The sequence below is a fragment of the Diabrotica undecimpunctata genome, chromosome 6 (genome assembly GCF_040954645.1).
Source record: "Diabrotica undecimpunctata isolate CICGRU chromosome 6, icDiaUnde3, whole genome shotgun sequence".
NCBI classification, from domain to species: domain Eukaryota; kingdom Metazoa; phylum Arthropoda; class Insecta; order Coleoptera; family Chrysomelidae; genus Diabrotica; species Diabrotica undecimpunctata.
Genome location: NC_092808.1, coordinates 127175441 through 127195177, shown reverse-complemented (window position 1 = coordinate 127195177; position 19737 = coordinate 127175441). Strand labels below are relative to the sequence as shown.

Here is a 19737-nt window from a genome sequence, read left to right as displayed (position 1 = left end):
ATAAATTTCTTTCATACTATACTCAGATTTTATTTATATAAACTAAATACTATTTAATATAATAATAACTATTTACGTTGTTGATACGTTAGCAGGTGGTGCTAGGTGCAAACCTAATAATTTAATGAACTATTTTAATATAATATAATTTGTTTAAAATATAAATAATAAATAGATAATAAAATTACTTTATTCAATTTTAAAAATACAAGAAACACAGTATGAAGCTTCGGGCTAGTCTACAGTCCCACACACTGTTCCACTTTTTTTCTATGAATAATTATTAATATACGAAATATACCGTAAATGTTAAAAATTAATAATTTATATTTTTTATTGTTTCAGCATCAGGTATTCCAAGATGTCCAGAATAGCCCAAACTATATGTAAGTAAATAGCAAATGTTTTTATGTTTTCATATAAATTTTAGACAGTATATATACACCATATTGAAGCGAAGCTTTTATACTGGCGTTCTATTACATTTTTCTCTATAGTAAAATGAAGAGGCCAGCGTCATGGAGAAGGCGTCACGAAATAGCGGATCTTTACATCGATTTACTACTCTAAATCAATGCTCATTATATGTTTATTATAAGCAAGTTTAAATTAAAAACTGCATGAAAAGTAACTAACAAAATACAGACATTAAAATGAGAAGTAAACAATTAAAATAATATCTGTCAATAAAAGATTAGATTCCTAATGATTGTCAAAATTTAAAAATGATAAATTTAATCCAATTAATAACAATAATAAACCACCTGTTTAGTTTTTTATTTCCCTTCTCGTATTAATTAAAATAATTTTATATAATTACAATTATTATTTTTAAACATCTTATTTAGTATATATAATAATCATTAAAATTACTGTCAAATGATATTTATTTATATTTTATTATTAAGTTAACATTTCGACTGAATTTGACAGGTCTGTCAGAAGTAAACAACGTATGCTTTGTTAATACGTTAGCAGTTGGAGTTAGGAGCAAACATAATAATTTATTAAATTATTTTAACATAATATTTATAATTTATTTAAACTATAATTAATAAATAAATAATAAAATAACTATTTAATTTTAAAATATTTAAATTTTAAATATACAGAAAACATAGCATGAAGCTTTGCGCTTGTCTACTATATCGTCTACTGTATCAACTTTTTTGTACAAAGCTACTCAAGTACTGCTTGATTTATGTATTTGTGAAGATACCATAATTATATTAAAAAAACTGTTAACCAACTAGTACTGTCATCCCTTCTATAGGGATATCGTCTGGTAGAACAATTGTAGCTTTTTCAGAAACTTCCTTGTTTATTATTGTCACTATTACTGTTTACCTCCACTTATCCGACTGATTTGGATGTGCTTAGCAATATAGTTTTGTTGCAATTAAATTTTCAAGTCGTTCAATATGTGTTTTGATGAAATAATATGTCTTGAAATACAATCCATTGATATACCTGCTGAAACTCTTGTAAATACATATCTCTTTCTCCGATGGCGCTACAGCCCAAATTGTGCCCTGACCACCACCAGCATCTGTCTCTAAGCATCCCTTTCTTCGGCTTCTCTCGTCCAATTATCCATCCTCAATAACTCGCTAGTTCGGTCCCCACTTCTCTATGTAACTCTTCCTTGGTGTTCCTACTGGCCGACGTTCCACGATAGTTCCACTTAGCGTTCTACTAGATGTTCTGTTATTACCCGTTCTTATACCTGCCCAGAGCAATCTTTGTATTTTTGCATAATTTTTTATAAGGAGTTCTTTGTAATATTAATTACCTCGTGGTTATACCTTATTCTACACATACCATTTTCGCAAACGGGTCCCGATATCCTTCTCAATATCTTTCTTTCAAAAGCACTACTAAGGTTTATTGTTTTTTTGCGACCATGATATTTGATGTTTTATATCATGATCCATATTTCTGCGACATATGTGACTATTGGTCTTATAATATATATTTTGAACTTTAATTCACTATGAGTGTCTTTGGATCCAAACACCTTCGACAGAAAGAAGTATACTCTGTTAGCTAGCAGTATTCTTCTCCGTATTTCATCCTTCTCGCTGTCATCTTTACTTATCTGTACTCCCAGATATGTGAGCTGCTCTATAACTTCAATATTTGCGTCGTCTTTTGTCAAATTTTCCATTGTTTTTCCTTGTTTGTGTTAGCGCTTTAGTTTTAACTACATTTAAGAGTCTCAAATACATCTTCTTTGGTGCCTATCCTCTGTGGATGTTGGCAATCACGTTGGTCCATACAACTTTGTTGACAGCTGCTCTAAATAGATGTATGGTAGTCATTCCTGCCCACTGTCTGATGTTCTTCAACCACGATGTCCTTCTGCGCCCTTGAGATCTTTTGTCTTCTATCCTGCCTTGTAAAATTAGTTGAATTTAATTCTTCTCATTGCGCAGCACATGCCCTAAGTATGTCATCTTTCTGACTTTCACGATACGCATAATTTCTAGATCTTTATTCATACGTTGGATCACGGTGTTGTTTGTAACATGATGGATATAGGAAATTCTGAGCATGCGGTGGTAGCACCACATTTCGAAGGCTTCTAATCGTTCTTCTAATCTTATTTCCTGTGAGTGGTTTCATTCCTTATTTAGACTGCATCCAAGGTATGTAATTTTGTCGATTATTTTCAAGGGTTCATTATTAGCTGTGAATTTGTGCTGTATTAAGTCGTTTTTACTTACTACAAGAATTTTGGTCTTCTTACAGTTTAATTTCATGCCGTATCTCTCACAAGCTTCCACTACGTGGTCTATTAATGTTTGCAGATCCTCCGCATTATCAGCAATCAAAACCGTATCGTCCTCATATCTTAAATTGTTTATGATTTCACCATTGATTTTTATATCTTCTCTTAAACCATCAATAGCTTCCCTGAACAGCATTTCCAAGTAAGTATTGAACAACATCGGTGATAAAATGCAGCCCTGACGTACTACCCGTTTCACCGTGAATTCTTGTGAGGTTTCTTTGTCTACTCGTACAGTTGCCCTTTGCTGTAAGTATACATTTTTAATTAGGCGTTAATCTTTGTCATTAATACTAGATTCTTTCAGTATCTAAAATAATTTTTGATGTTGCACCTTGTTAAATGCTTTTTCGAAGTCTATAAAGCATGCGTAGACTTCACAATTTACGTCTCGAGCTCTTTGTATTAATACTTGTATGGAAAATAGGGCCTATCACGTTCCCAGTCCACTTCTAAACCCAAACTGAACACTGCTAATGGTTTCTTCTTTTCAAGGATTTTGAGTGCATGGCTCATTAAGCTTATAATTATATAATTACATGTACTATAAATACATATGCATTAAATAAATTCTTTTTTCTCTTATAATACCCCAAAAATGACTTCTTTAGCATTTTTAAAAATTAAGATAATTTATGTTTCACAATAAATATTATATGATTCTGTAAACTGGTCATTACTAAGAACCCACAATTATGCGACCAAATTACGCAAACTTATATTGCGCAGCATGTACAGTACTTCTTCTTCTTGCAGTACCGTCTCCTATCGGAGGTTGGCTACCATCACAGCAATCTTTACTTTGTTGGCTGCAGCTCTGAACAACTGTATTGAACTGCACCCATACCACTCCCTTAAATTTCGCAACCAGGAAATCCTCCTACGTCCCACATTTCTCTTTCCCGAGATTTTTCCTTGGATTATGAGTCTAAGCAGAGAGTACTTTTCTCCTCTCATTATGTGGCCCAGATATTCCAGTTTTTTCGTTTGTATGGTTTTTATGACTTCGCATTCCTTCTCCATCTTCAGCAGAACATCTTGATTTGTTACTCTTTCTGTTCATGGTATTTTCCACATTCTCCTGTAACACCACATCTCGAATACCTCAATGTTTTTGATGTTTATCTTTTTCAGTGTCCAGGCTTCCATGCCGTACAGCAGAACGGAGAAAACATAGCACCTAAACATTCTCGTTCTTAAGTTTATATTTATGTCCCGGCAGCATAGGAACTTTTTCATTTTGAAAAACGATTGTCTCGCTATCTCTATTCGCCTCTTGATTTCTCTTGTCTGGTCATTAGTATCAGTGAAGCAAACCCCTAAATATTTGTAGGACGTAACTCTTTCAACTGGCTGATTATTTATGGTTAAATTCACATTGGTGTATAGCTTCTTTGTTACAATCATGAATTTAGTCTTTTTGATGTTCAGTTTTAGACCATACTTTTTGGTATGGGTGTTTATGTTTTCCATCAAAAACTGTAAATTTGCTAGGTTATCTGTTACTATTAGCGTGTCATCAGCGTATCGTATATTGTTAATTAACTCTCCGTTAATGTTCATACCAATGTTTTGCTCTAGGAGCGCTTCCTGACATATTGTACAGTACATAAAGCCCTAATAACTATCTAGTTTTATGCCAAACATATTTTTGTCGGGTATCATGTATGCCGAAAACTTGCAACCCTTTTAGTTCTGGCAAAAGACGATAGAAAATATTACAAAAATTCTCAAATATTTATAAAATTAGTAACATTAGTGACACCCGGTCACAACTACGAGTTAAGAAGAAACTGTAATTATTGTACAAAGTGTCGCTAAAGTTCATACACAATGCAACTGTTTTGTTTTCTTCGCTGCAAGCCGTCTGTTCTACACGGGTCATACTAATGTTAACTAGCTTATTGTGTATCTATCATTAACATACAAGTCCTCGGGTCTTCGGCATTTATGCAACGCTCTAATTGCGCAATTCATTTTTAGTTTTACATCACGTCAAACAATATCTACCAATATTATTGGACACATAGAGCTGTGATCAAATTGCGCAAACTTCATCGCAGATATGTAGAACTAAAACTTAACTAATTACTTATTCCTATTCTTAGTCTAAATATTAATATTTACGTACAATTTCTTCAAATTCGATAAACATAATGTCACGATTTTAACATAGGCATGTCCATATAACACAACATTATAAAAATAACTAGAGCATAATCATATTGAATAAGTAGTGAGATATGCAAGTAGATATATATAGTTTTTACAAGATTTAATTTATCATAAATAACTACCTTCACGATATGGCAGTTTATGAATCACTTTAGCACGAACCTGTATTAAGTTTCTAAATACTTATCAATAAATAATATATAATTTAGATATGTTATTATATTATACAGAGTGACAAAATTTCAGTAAAAAATAAGAAACAGAATTTGGTTTACTTCATCCTCATATTAAATGGGTCCAAGGCCAACGTGAAAGACAGGAAATGGCGTGACTCCCATTCCGCGCAGTCATATTAGTCCGATTTATTGGTATAAAAGGTAATTTTTGAATGCAAGTTAAAATTGATCTTCAAACAATATATATATATATATATATATATATATATATATATATATATATATATATATATATATATAATGTGTAAAGATCAATTTTAACTATATTATTATATAATTATATAATATAATATTATACTAATATTCAAGGTTTATATTATGTAAAAAGCTTTACATATCTTCAAAACACGTCAACACAATATTACACTATAAAATTCATTGTAAAAGTACCTTTTTAATTCCTTTATTTTATATTTTATTATGTGATGTTCATGCCTGATTTGTACATACTTTACTACTCAATATAAAAAAATTGAATGAATGTCAGAGTATGATTATCATCTACTATCAAATCATTAATTGACAATTCACACTTTTTAAATTTGTCATTAATACTAGCAAACCATAAGCGTTACGTTTAATATTTAAGAGGTAGAACACTTTTCATACATTGATACTCTTTCGGAAGAACAGAGTTAATATGATCGAGGATGCTTCAATTTTTCAGAGGAATAATAGTCGAATATTGTGCCACACATGCTTTATTCCCTATTTAAAGTTAGAGGTTAAGGGATAAGCAGCAACCTTGATTAAAACCTTTTGTTGTTCTAGGAGTATATCCTTTGCTAACCTTATTTTTCTGTTTGATTTTGATTGTTGCATCATCGTGTTAAATTGTTTAAGTGATTTATCTGGAGTGATTCTTCGTCTTCCTTCTTTTATTCAGTTAATATTTCCATTCCACTGTTTATTATTTTTAGTATTCAGTTAGATATATCTTCGATGTTGCATGTGTCGATATTATTATATGTAATGAAATATTCCAATTTAATTTCTGCTTGATAAATCACTCCCCCTAATGAAAGTGCCTTGAAACGCCTTCCTTAGTTTCATGATGTCACTTTTTTGCTGTACCTTTGGCTACCATACGACTGATGTATAGGTAATTGTTGGATATACCACCATATTATAAATGTCTAATTTAAAACCCCACATTTTTTTCGTTAGTACGTCTGACTACCATTAACGTAGTCACCTCTCTCTTGGTGTTAGTTCTGACTGCTAATTACAAGTAAGCCTCGAGTCTAATATTACCACAAGATACTTTAGTCACCAAATTTCGATTTATACCATTTTGGCTTAGACGTCCAATCCCTCCAAATTCTTTTTTTCTGGCAAACTTCATGATTTTGGTCTTCTAGGGGTTTATATTAAGCTTTACATTTGAAGTACATTTTGTAATTATAGTCAGAGTTGCTTGAATTATGACTCCTAATGTGCTATTAAATTTGCCTTGGGAAAGAATAACCAGATCATCCCGGTAGCCTAGGACCACAATCAGAAGAGAGGAGATATAACTTTTCTGTCGACAGCCTCTGGCTACCTGTGCTGACACTGTATCCCCCAATAACGTTGTATATATTACACAGCTCCTCAGCATACAGTCTATTTATCTATTATCTTCAGTTCTTTCTACCTGTGCTAACACTGTATCTCCCAATAAAGTTGCGTATATTTTACGGCTCCTCGACATACAGTCTATTGATCTATTATCTTCAGTTCTTTTATTAGTTTAGACCTTTAGCGAATCGTTGTTATATTGAGAAATGCACCCCGCATCACCTCTTGGTTTTCCAGAACAAACTCCACAAACTAAGCAGATTAAAGTTTGCTGTATGAGTCTTTCTGACGGATCTGATTGTCAGCCAATATTTTTTGTGTAAGTTTTTCGTTTATCTTTACTTGGATTTGGTTTACTGTACATTTATTTACCATAGCCTTGATACTTCATTAAATGTTGCCTATCGTAAACAAATATCTGACATTATCGAAAGTTTTTATTATCCAGTGTGTCAATTTAAAAACTTACAATGGGCTATATCGAAAAAAAATCCGACGGGCGCTTATCATTAAAAATAATAGTCCGGGAGATAGCATTACAAATACAAAAGTCATAGTAAGCCGGCTGATATTAACACCCTGTATAATTATTAAACAATTATAAAAGGTTATCAACAGAATCAATAAAAACCTTATTAAATTTTCCATTTAAGCAAAAGTTTCACAATTATTGCTTCACCCTGTATAATTATTATTTATGCCATTGGATAGCGTTTTTTATAGTATTCTTTTAAAAGTTTTAAAATTGACACACTGTATAAATAAAACGTATCAACATAATTAATTTTTAGTTATTTGTCTAAGGACAAAGATGGTAACAATGATAATGATCTGTTTCTCTGAACACATTTTGTTCATCTTCTAAGAAAGTAAAACTATTGATTTTATTTGTTGTATTCTTTTGTTATAAGTGCCTACTAACTTTCTTCTATGAGTACCTTGCCCAGAATTAAGCATTAGTAGACTCCATGATAACTAATTACTTTATACTACCTCTGAAATTCGAGGGTATTTTTTCATAGGTATTTTTACATATAATAATATTATTGCACGTTCGGTATTTATTTGGGATTTCATGGTGATTTAAAATATTTTGTCAACTGTTCACTAAATTTTGTCTTTCGTATTTCAGTAATTAGTTTGGAATCACGTCCTGTTTGCGTTGAAATCACTCTTTAGTTTCTGTACGTCTAGTTTTAGGTCGGGAATTTTAACTGTAATATTTTTATAATATTTTTATTAACGGGTGTTCAATATTTCACATTCGAAAAATAGTACCTACTATATTTTTCGCTGTATCAATTCCTTTAATTACCAGCACCAATTCCATAGCATCACTTAATCCAACTCTTTGTAATAATTACTCCCACTCTAACACCACGCCTTTATGTATACAGACTTTTTAGACTAGCAAGCATAAATCTTATTTCTGTTCCGGTAGCCAACGGACGTATTGTTTGCTCTCTCTCTCTCTCTCTCTCTCTCTCTCTCTCTCTCTCTCTCGACTGTTGACTCGCATGGAGCATGAGATGTGCTCTGCACCTCTCTTAGTGATAACGACCAGTTAATAAAAAACAGTACCGTGACACACGTGATAAAAACCGCTAATCCGCTAAAGACAGCGTCTTCGTACGAGGAAAAACCGCGTATGAATACCGCAAATAAAAACCTGGTAAACCTGGTATGCAATAATCGAAACCTACTGATCTAAATACTCGAATGTATGTAATAGTGATATTGGTAAGATTTTTATAAACTTGATTTAGTTATTGCCTGTATATATTGTAGTTACCTTTCCTGACTATTTTTGAAAAAGTGAAATTAATGATATAGATAAAGATGAAGAATTTATGTAGGCGACTCTGTACAAATTACTACAGTAATTCTACTTACACAATATAATAGCATTTCTGGTATTACAATTCAATGATTAGTAATATCTAGTATTTGTCAGGTTGTTTGTTAAGGTAATAAAACTCGATATGACTACCGATTATGATAATGAAATATTTTTTTCTCCTCTGTACTTATATAATAAAACACGTTTTTTAAATTTATATATGAAGATATTGAAATGACAGTAATACATTTGTTGAAAGTATTTAATGAGTGCCTGGAGTATTTATATAAAATAAATAGTAATAGCAAAAATAAATCGTTTACCCAAGAATATAACCCAACTAACACCAAAATATTTCTGTATGTTTTTGGTAAAGATCGAAAAAAAAAAATTAAATATAGATTTAACCATAATATAACTACTTTCTGTCAATTAAGTTAGTTTTTACTCGGTACTTTACAGACTCTCATCTAGGGATTCATCAATTTTTTAGTGGAACTATTTTTAAATAAACAATTAAAACGTCAAACTCTTTTGCAGAAAAAAAAACAAACTGAAATTTATGCAAATTAAAATCGGTTAAGGTTAATAAAAAAAAAAATTATTGCAAAATCTCTGTTTTTGATTGCGTGCAAAAGATGGGCGAGATCAGTTTTTGAGAGATTTAATTTGTTTATAAGATTTTTTTGAAAAATGAGCCAATTTCTAGGCAGGTCCAGATAATTCGGCTGAATGGATCTCAATAATCCGGGTCTTATTTTATTCATTAAGACTTTTACTATAAATCTATGGGAAAAAAGTTTAAAAAAAAAATACATTTGTGTACACAAAATGGTATAATAATACATAGAACATTTACAATAACTCCATAGAATTTGGTTCAACTTAAATGACAATAACATATTCGTAAAATTGGTTAAAAACACAACTTTTAGAAAAAAAAAAAATCCAACGACCTTTACGAGACAAGATAGCTATTTAAAAAAAAATAGCTCATTTTAAAAAGTCAACCAAAATTTTTGACAAACAGATTTATTGAAAATTGTTTTACCAGGAATGTTTTAACAGAATACAGATTGCCATGATGATTGCCAACATCCGAAACGGATAGGCGCTACAAGAAGAAGAAGATTGTTTTGATGGTTTTATAAATATAAAATGCAAGAAAATAGTCTCAGAATTATGTTATTAAAGCATTCGAAATAGATATCAAGAGATTAAAAAGAATAAGGTGCATGGGCTGAAGGTCAAGTGTTGCTGAAAGAGAGGCTGAATATTTTGAAAGCTACTGAACTCAAAAGAAAACAAAGGTGGCTATAAAACAGCAAACATTAACAGAATTAGAAAATGAAAAGGATGAACAGCAAATCAAAGAATCACTCTGGTAAGAAATTGAAGAAGTATTACAAAAATTAAAAAGCAAGAGAAGCCCAGTAGAAAATTTATCACAGCAAAGATGTTAAAGGATGGGAGACAAAAATGTCGTACGGTCGCAGTTCTTTAATTTGTTATTTCGATTGTTTGTAGGTCTTCCTTACACGCTGCTAGCCACTTTTTTCGTAGTCGTCCTCTTCTCCTTTTTCCTTCCCTTCTCAACAGCGAGTTCTTTTCCCACCTTATGCGTTTAGTAGTTTGTGTAGAGCTCTAATCTGCTTCCTTCATATCGAAATCCGCTTCTTAATTTCTTGGCTTTCTTCCTCTTGACTTGTTACGGTTACTCCTAGATACTTAAACTCCGTCATCTTTTTGAAGCAATACTCTACTCTTTACTGTCGGTATTTGTGGTAGTCTTCTGTTGTGTGCCTCTATATTTGGACTGCTCCATTGTCATAATATATTGCCATATACTTTGTTTTTTGCTCAGCAATAATCAGTCCATGTTGTTTAGCCTTCGTTTAGTTTGAAAATCCTCAGAAGTTCCCCTTTAGTTTTTGCCATTAACACCAGCTCGTCTGCAAAGGCCAGGACCTGGCTTCTGTTGTCATAAATCATACCTTTCATTCGTATTCCACTCTCTCTCTTTCATAATTGCCTCCAGCAAGGAATTAAATAAAGAGTATTGTGGACATCTGATCTCCCTGGATTAGTCCCCTTTTTGCTCTTTCTTTCTTCTATCCTTACTCTATTGTCGATCTTCATAAAGGTCATTTTTACTAGTCAATCACCTTTTCCGGAATTCCAAGTATTCTTAGGACACGGTACAGACGCCTTCTTATCACAAAATCGTAAGTTTGTTTGAAATCTATAAAGAGGAGGTTTAGCTTCAACCGTTGCTTGTACATACTGATTTGAATAATTTTTAACACGAATATTTGATCTATGGTGGATCTCCCCTTTTTTAATCCTCCTTGGTATTCACCAACCTGCTCTTTTAAGTGCGTTTTCATACCTCCCTGGTATTCACTAACCTGCTCGTTTAAGTGCCTTTCCATCCTACTTCTTATGACTCTGTCGTGTACCTAATATATTACATCCAAAAGAGTAGTATCCCTGTAGTTTTCGCACACTGCTTTATCTCCCTTATTATGAATAAGACATACTATTACCTCTCTCCATACTTTCGGCATTTCAGATTTTCGTTAGCAGGCTACATATCCGCGTTATATGTGCTTGCCCCCCGTGCTTGATTAGTTCTATAGAAATACCATTGTTGCCTGCACTTTTATTGTTTTTCATACTATATATGATTTCTCTGATTTCTTCCACTGTGGGAGTCTCCATTGTTTCCGCCGTGTCGTTGACTTTCCCTACCATTTCCACTTGCTCCTCTTTCCATCTGGTTCTTCATTAAGCAGCTTTCTGAAATGCTCTTGCCATCTATCTAGCTTCCCCTGCTTATCTCCTATTAGATGCCCTTTTTACTCTTGTAGTAATTCTGTTTTCTTGCGCCTTGGTCACTGCTCCTTTTCGCCCCCTAGTAGAAGTTTCTATATATATAACTAGTTTGGAAAAAATATACATAGCTATTTTGCATCTCAGAGTTTTCTTTGTTCTTTTCTTTTGTTAAAAATTTCAGTATTAATTGAATACTTGTGATCAAACTTCAGTTACCAATTTAGTTTTGTTTTGTTTGAGTTATTATTTTTTCTAAACTTATTTACTAAATACTATTTTCTTTCGATTGCTTATGTCATAAATAACATTTTTAACTTCCCGCTTATTTTTAAGTTGGTAATACAGTTGGTAGTACTCAAAATTCATAAACAGTATTTTGTGAGACGTTAATTTCAAAGTTGTTTTTTGTATTTTCTCCTAACTATTTAAACAATAATTGTCCACCCACGTTCTCTTTCTGCTCGTGAAATGTGACTGAAATCAAGCCTGCAGCGACGACTGTTTTAACATGTCGTCCTTCATTTTGTTTTTAATTTTTAACGTATTTAGTAATTTTAAAGTGTTTTTTTAACAGTAATTTTTAAAGTGTAATTGCAACTTCAGTATATCATGTTATTTAACGTTGTTGTTTCTGCCACGAATCTTACATTCGGGTAAGTTTTTTATAGTTTTTTATAGCCTTTTTTGGCACCATTCAAACTGTTACAACAAAGTAATTTTCTTTGTAGACCTTGATAAAGGTGGCAAAAAACCACCGAAAGCTTGGATTCAGAATAAATAGTACGCCTTAGCAAAGCTCTGTTTTTATTGACTACCACACCCAAAAAGAAAAAAGTATTTACATATATTATATACATATATATATATATATATATATATATATATATATATATATATATATATATATATATATATATATATATATATATATATATTCAGGGATTCTACAGTATTCACTGCCTTCCCTCGCTCAACCGTTTCCATCTCTCTCTGTTGTTCCATTCTCCATCGTTTAGACCTCTCTTACTCATGGCGTCGTCTACTTCGTTCCTCCAGGATTTTCGGGGTCGTCCTCTTTTCCTCCTTCCTATGGGGCTCCATTCGGTTATTCTCTTTATCCATCTGCTGTCGCTAGTTCTTCTTACATGTCCATACCACTTTAGTTTTTTGTTCTATATATGTTAATATGTCTGTTTCTATTGATGTTCTTTGCTTTATTTCGTCATTACTTCTACTATCCATTCTTGTTACTCTACAGCATCTTCGCAGGCATTCCATTACTGTTGCTACTATCTTACTGCTGTTTTTCTTGTTTATGATCCAATTTTTAGCCCCATATGTCATAATACTTCGCACTAATGTTTTATAAATCTGTGTTTTTGTCTTCATATTTAGGTGTCTATCCCACCATACTGAGTTAAGTTGTCGGATTGCTGTTCTTGTTTGTCCTAATCTTTGTGTAATTTCTTCCTCGGTTGTTGCCTTTTCGTGATTATAAACCCCAAGGATTTGAATTTATCCTTTCCTTTGATTGTTACGTTGTCATCAATTTGTAGATCTTCTATGTCTTCTTCACTTGTAGATAGGTACTCTGTTTTCGCGAGGTTAGTATCTAGGCCAGAAGATTCTCATATTTTTATTAATGTAATGTTCTTCAATCACTTCAAAAAAAGTAATAAAAATGTATGCCACAACAATCGACGAATCGTTCTACTTACTGGATTATTAAATAAATAAAGATTTAGCCAGTTTAAAATTTTTATATTCCAATTTTTCCACCAGTAAATTACCCTTTTGTGTGTGTTAAGTAGTATATTTATATGACAGGAGTGAAATTGGTATTTTTAATATTTTACTTTGAACATACCATTATTTAAGTTTTCGAACTACCTAACCCAACGTCAATTGCTGTAACTAAAGCAGTTCTTTCATACACAACGTTGTTAAAATATCTTTATAAACATTATAAAACTAGTTGTTAGGTGATCACAGTACTATTTTTTGACGAACATAATATTACTGTTTTTTATTTTCTTTCAAATTATACCAAATTTGATATTATATAATCAAATGCGAGTACTTCAAGTTTATAAAACTGGTTTTATTTTTTGTTGTTTATGGCTAGAAATATTTTATGATATTTATAAAACCAACTTCGCTTGTTATGGGTACCTTTTAACCAATTATTCTCTAAAGTTATGTTACATTGTTTTACTTTCATACAGTGACCTTTTGTTCCTCACGTATCCACCGTACGCTTGGGAATTTCATTCTTTGTAGGTACACTCCTTTAGATTCCAAAGCCAATCAACGTATTTAATTTCTCTCTAATTAGACACTTCATATGAGGACAATTTGTTGTACGTATTATATAGCTAGTGATACTGATATCCTGACAACAAAAAATTAGAAATAACGTAAGATTAGCATCTTAAAGACACCTATAAAATGAATATATACACACCTTGTCACAATAAGTTTGTTTCGTCGAAACAAAGAAAATCATTAAAATTTATATCTTAAATACTGCTATAAATTCTCCTGGTTTCTAAATACTTTTTTCTATTTTTTTTTAATAATCACCAATAAAATGCTTAAGAATATTATAATCTGGTTAAACAATATGATCAATAAACAACTTTTTATAGCCTAAATTTTTACTAAAAACTTGAGACTCCCTATGAAAGGTTTTTCCTCTTGAGTCTTCTAGCCAGGTTCGTGTTGGCAAGGATGGCCTCAATATTGACTTGTTGAAGAAATCGTTGTTCATGGCTCTTGGCAAATTTTTTCAGTGGTCTTGTTAACAGTATCCATTTTTTGGTCTCTATGTAGGTCTGTCTTTCTACAGTACCAATAAGGGTTGACAATGCTTCTTAGCACTTTGTTTCGGAATCGCTGGATGATGCCTAAATTACTCTTACTAGCACAATGCCATATGTTCATATGGGTTTTAGAATTTATGTATACAAAAGTATTTTGTAGTAGATTGACAGGTTGTATTGTCTTCCTAACAATCAATACATTTTTTGATACTTAATGCTGAGCTGTTCTCTTTTCTTGTTAACATTTTCAGATCTATTGTGGTCCTCTAGTCCTAGATAACATTTTCTAGCCTGACCCTTTTTATAAAGTCTAGTAGCTTCGAGACTGTACCTTCCATGTAGCTATTTGCCGGTGGATTTTCTTCTCCTAATGCAAAGAACCGCACATTTGCCAGACTGTCACACTGACATAAAATGTGCTCTGCTGTTTCTTCTTCGAGGTGACAGAATCTGCACAGGTCATCATCTGATAATCCCATCAGCTTCAAGTGCCTATTCAGCTTACAGTGCCCTGTTAGAAGACCTACTATGACCTTGACTGTTTTCCTGTCTTTGCTTATTAGGTCTGCCGTAAATGTTGGCAAATATTCTGTAATGAACTGTTTCGCCTGTCTTTGTCTTGGTGAATTCCTCCACCATTCCAGAGATTTGTGAGCTACCCACTTCCTTGTAGCCGTTCTTGTTACTGATTTAGCAACTCCGCAGAAGGGTTCCGGTCCAATGAATGGCAATGATGAGCCTTGTTTGGCCATTTCATCTGCTTTTTCATTGCCCTTATGACCCTCGTGCCCCGGTACCCAGGCTACCGTAACCTTGCTACGGTCTCCTAGTTTATTTAGGGCACACACGCAATCCCATACTAGCTTAGAATTGACCTTTACAGAATTGAGTGCCTTAAGCGCTGCCTGACTATCTGTGAAGATGGCAACTGAACAGAACGTTCTTTCCTGCCTTTCTATTTCTTCCACGCAGTGATGGATTGCAGTTATTTCCGCTTGGAAAACTGTCACATCCTTAGATAGACTTACCGGAAAATCTATTCCTTGATTTGTCCCTACTATGCCGGCTCCCACACCCATATGTTTTTGAGCCATCCGTGTACCAGGTAGCGGCAGCTTGTATGGGTACACCTTTATTCCAGTCTTCCCTGCCTGGTTTCTTAATTGTGAACTTATTGTTAAAGCTATATCTCGTAAATGTTGCATCGATAGGTTTCCCCATCACAATATCGGCTTTTAGCTCCTCGATTAGCTTTCTGTTGTCAGTACCATGCATCTGGCTTATATGTCGCTGACTATGGATTAATTTGTGCATCACGGATCTGGCTTCGCCCTGTATAAAGATATGAAGTGGTGGTAGATTCAACAGGACTTGCAGCGATGCAGTAGGAGTTGTTTTTAAGGCCCCCGTAATACACAAGCATGCTAGCCTTTGTGTATTACCTAGCAGCCTTATTGCTCCCACTTGCTGCGTCTTTGTCCACCACGTCACCGAGCCATAGGTTATCATGAGTCTAATAACCCTTGTATATAACCATAGAGTCATTTTGGGGTTAAGTCCCCAATTCTTACCGCACATTCTTCTACATCTGCCCAAGGACATAGTAGCTTTCTGTGTGGTTTTTAGAATGTGAGTATTCCATGTAAGCCTATGATCAAAATATACCCCAAGGTATTTTGTTTCTTTGGCAAATGAAATCTCTGTTCTTCCCAGCACCGGTGGTTTTAGGCCTTGTAGTGCTGTTTTTTTGGTGAAGTTGACAATTTGTGTTTTCTGAGCATTGACTATCAGTCTCTCTTGTTTACACCAGTCGTCAACTATATTTAGGGCTGCTTGCATTCTCTCAGACACTACCTGAGCAAACCTGCCCCTGACAACGATTGCTATATCGTCAGCATATCCTAGACAATAAAAGCCTTCTGTGGACAGATTTCTGAGGAGATCATCTACCAAGGTTGCCCAAAGTAGAGGGGACAGAACTTCTCCTTGTGGACAGCCTCCACCCACTTTTGCTTTGATGGTTGCTTTACCCAGATTGGACATTACTGTCCTATTCTCCAGGGATGCCCTTATCCATCTGCATATTATTATTACCGCAGGTGCGCCTCGTCTACTCATAGCCCCTATCAAAGAGTTGGTGGTAACATTATTAAATGTCCCTTCTATATCTAAAAAAGCGGCCATTGCTATCTCTTTGTCTTCCATTGACTTTGAGATAAGCCTATTTAGATCATCCAATGCAGAGTCCGTAGATTTACCAGGTTGGTATGCATATTGATGGTTGCTTAGAGGATTATCTTTTAGCACTTCGTCTCTGATGTACCTATCAAGAAGCATTTCCAGCGTTTTTAATAGAAAAGAAGATAGGCTTATCGGTCTATATGACTTTGGTGTTAGGTCTGATACTTTACCTACCTTGGGCAAGTATATGACTTTGACCTTTTGCCATATTTCCGGTACGATCCCCCATGCTAAAGTGGCTTTGAGGAGCTTGCATAGGTGTGGTATCAATACCTCTAATCCCATATGCAACAGTATTGGATATATGCCATCTGTCCCTGGAGACTTATATTTCCGAAACTTATTTATAGCCCATCTTATTCTGTTTGGTCTTGTGATTGCTGTGGCTATTTTCCAATCTGTAGACCTTGCTCTAGTGAGCCTTTGGTCTATGTTGGTTTGCCTATCTGCATCATCCAGAATTGTTGAGCCCGGAAAGTGCGTGTTCATTAGTTCTCTAAGACTTTCCTCTTTGGTGTCCGTAAATTTGCCATTAGCTTTCTTTAGGAAACTTACTTCTTTGGTTGTAGCACCATCCTTTGCCAGGACTTTATGGATTCGAGAACATACTGGGATATCTGTAATCTCCTCGCAAAACTCTCTCCATGAATTCCTTTTGGCTTTCCGAATTTCTTTATTGTATAGCGTTAGCTTATACCTGTAGGCATCCCAATCTTGGTTACTTTTGGCTTTAATAAATAGGCTTCGGACTTCCGACCTCATCCTCCTTAAGCCGTTGTTCCACCAGACTGTATTACTGCCCTTACTTTTCCTTGTTTTTTCTGGACAATTTTCCTGGTAAGCCGCCATAATAGCTTCGCTTATCGTTTCTGTCGCCGAATCTATAACCTCTGAGCTTTTAAACGAAATCGTACATTCCTCGAGATTTTTACTGAGGGACTCCCTATATCCTACCCAGTTTGTATCTCTAGGATTCCTGTATTTAATTTCCGATGGAATAATATCAAGGTCAAATCGTATATGTCTGTGATCCGAACATGAGGGTTCGTCAGACACAACCCAATTTGTTATTATATCACTTATCCTGCTCGTGCAGAGTGTTAAATCTAACACTTCTTTGCGTGCCTTAGTGACAAAAGTTGGCTTGTTTCCTATATTGGATATAACCAAATCTTCAGATAAGATGAAATTCAAAATAGACTCACCCCTTGCATTAATGTTTGTGCTTCCCCACACGGTGTGGTGTGCGTTGGCATCACATCCTATAATGAGCTGTAATCCTTTTCCTAGACAATATGCAACTATGTCGCTTATAATGCTTGGTGGACACAGAGCCTCATCACCTGGAAAGTAGGCTGAACACACCACCAGTTTTTTCTCTCCTACTTCCGTGGTTATAGTTAGAACAGCTGTAACAATATCATCAGTGCAGAGCACCGGGATTAATGTACAATCTACTCTATTACTGTGAATTATACACGACCTTGGCCTTATAGCTTTGGGTGTGTATAAAACCTTACCTTGTTTGGTCTTAAACAATAACAAAACACCAAACAAAAAAACAATTATGAACAAAAACACACAACTCAAATTTAATTATATCGAGCTGGTTATGTTTATATCATAATTATTTAGATAACAAAACTAAATAACAATTCTCAATTGCATCAGTAATAAAAATAAATAAGAAAAATATTGGAAATATATCCATACATTGTTAAAAACGATCTAGTAAATTCATCGACACATTCAGTACATTTTTCACAGAAGGGAGTCACATGTTATAAGCATATGAAATGTTTACAACGATGACATGTGAATCTAGTCTTCCTGCTTTTTTTACTGGAACAAACGAAACATCTGCCATTTGTATTAGCTCTTGAAGGTTCCGTTTCGACCTAGTTAATGTTATATATTTCCTGAATTCTCAGTTTAATTGTTCTTGGTACACCGATGAGGTTAGCGCGCTTTATCACGTGTGCTTCAACTAATTGGTAGCCAAGATCCTCCAAAAAATTTCTTTCCTCTATTTTTTTTTGTTGAATTATTGTCAAATATAACTAATGAATTAATATCAGCTATATTTAACAATCCATAGAAAATCATCATCGGCCAACGTCTTGTGATTCGTGCACAGTTATAAGCTGCACTCAATTTGTCGACCGTGTCCACATCTCCTTTCGTCTTGCTATAATCACAAATTATATCTGGTTTTCTAGTCTTCATGTCTATTTCATCATCACGGTGCATTGTGGAAGGAATAAATACATTTTATTTTGTCTTGAAATGCAAACATAATAGATTTTTTAGGCCTGTTCATTTTCATTTCAGCTGGAATTTGAGGTTTGTTATTTCTAAGAGTTCCAATTGTCGTGAGTATATGATCGTTTCGAAGTTTATCCGCTAACACAGTGCTTGGAAAAAAATTATCCATCGTTATATTACGTTTGGATCCCCATATCGGTTGACATAATCTTGGTACTAAGGAAATATTAGAAGTATCCTGCTCATACGGCTCTATTGGCTGTTTTCCCACATATACCTTTCCAAACCACCTATATAATTATTTTCACTAAAAGACACTTCATTTTTACCACGAAACTTTAAAGAGTATAAAGAAATAACTTTGATTGTCGCTACCACACGTTTAAGTACTTCCCTCAAATATTTTTTTATGTCCGATAATTTTCTAGTTAATCTAGTTTTAAAAATTATTTTATTTTCTGTTAAATAAAAATAGAAAAGATTTATAAAAATTAAACACCCAATTTTAGGGATCCAAAAATTACAGGCCCTAGGCACGTGCCTAGGTTGCCTAGACCTTAGTCCGCCCCTGAACAAAATTGTTCATTTCAGCGTTTCTTGCCAGAATTAAACTGATTAAGCAAAACATTGGACGGTACGAATTTTCCCAGTTCTCCAATTTGTTATCTAGGTATCTATCTGCAACATTTGAATGCCGTTTATTTAGATTTTGAAACTAGATTTGAGGATATTTTGACGCCGGTAATACCGCACTGGATTATCAGTTTATTTGGTGACATTGAAGAAACGGATGTTACATTACAAGAAGGATTAGTTGGAATAAGCACTAACGAAGAATTTAAAGGTACACTTTAGAAACGGATATTAACAATTCTGGCTTCAAAAAGACATACATGTTACTTATCTCCTATTGTGGAATATCGAGATGAAAGTTTGTATTGCTTTTTCTTCTTCGTACCTAGTAGAAAGGAG

The 19737-nt window shown here is 33.8% G+C and overlaps 1 long non-coding RNA gene across 1 annotated transcript in view; it reads left to right on the top strand.

Moving 5' to 3' along the window:
- Positions 1-19737, top strand: part of LOC140442818 (uncharacterized) — a 71908-nt gene that overhangs the window by 43328 nt on the left and 8843 nt on the right. Inside the window, exon 2 of the long non-coding RNA XR_011951152.1 lies at positions 346-386. This is a non-coding gene — a long non-coding RNA (uncharacterized lncRNA). The remainder of the gene's footprint in view (positions 1-345; positions 387-19737) is intronic.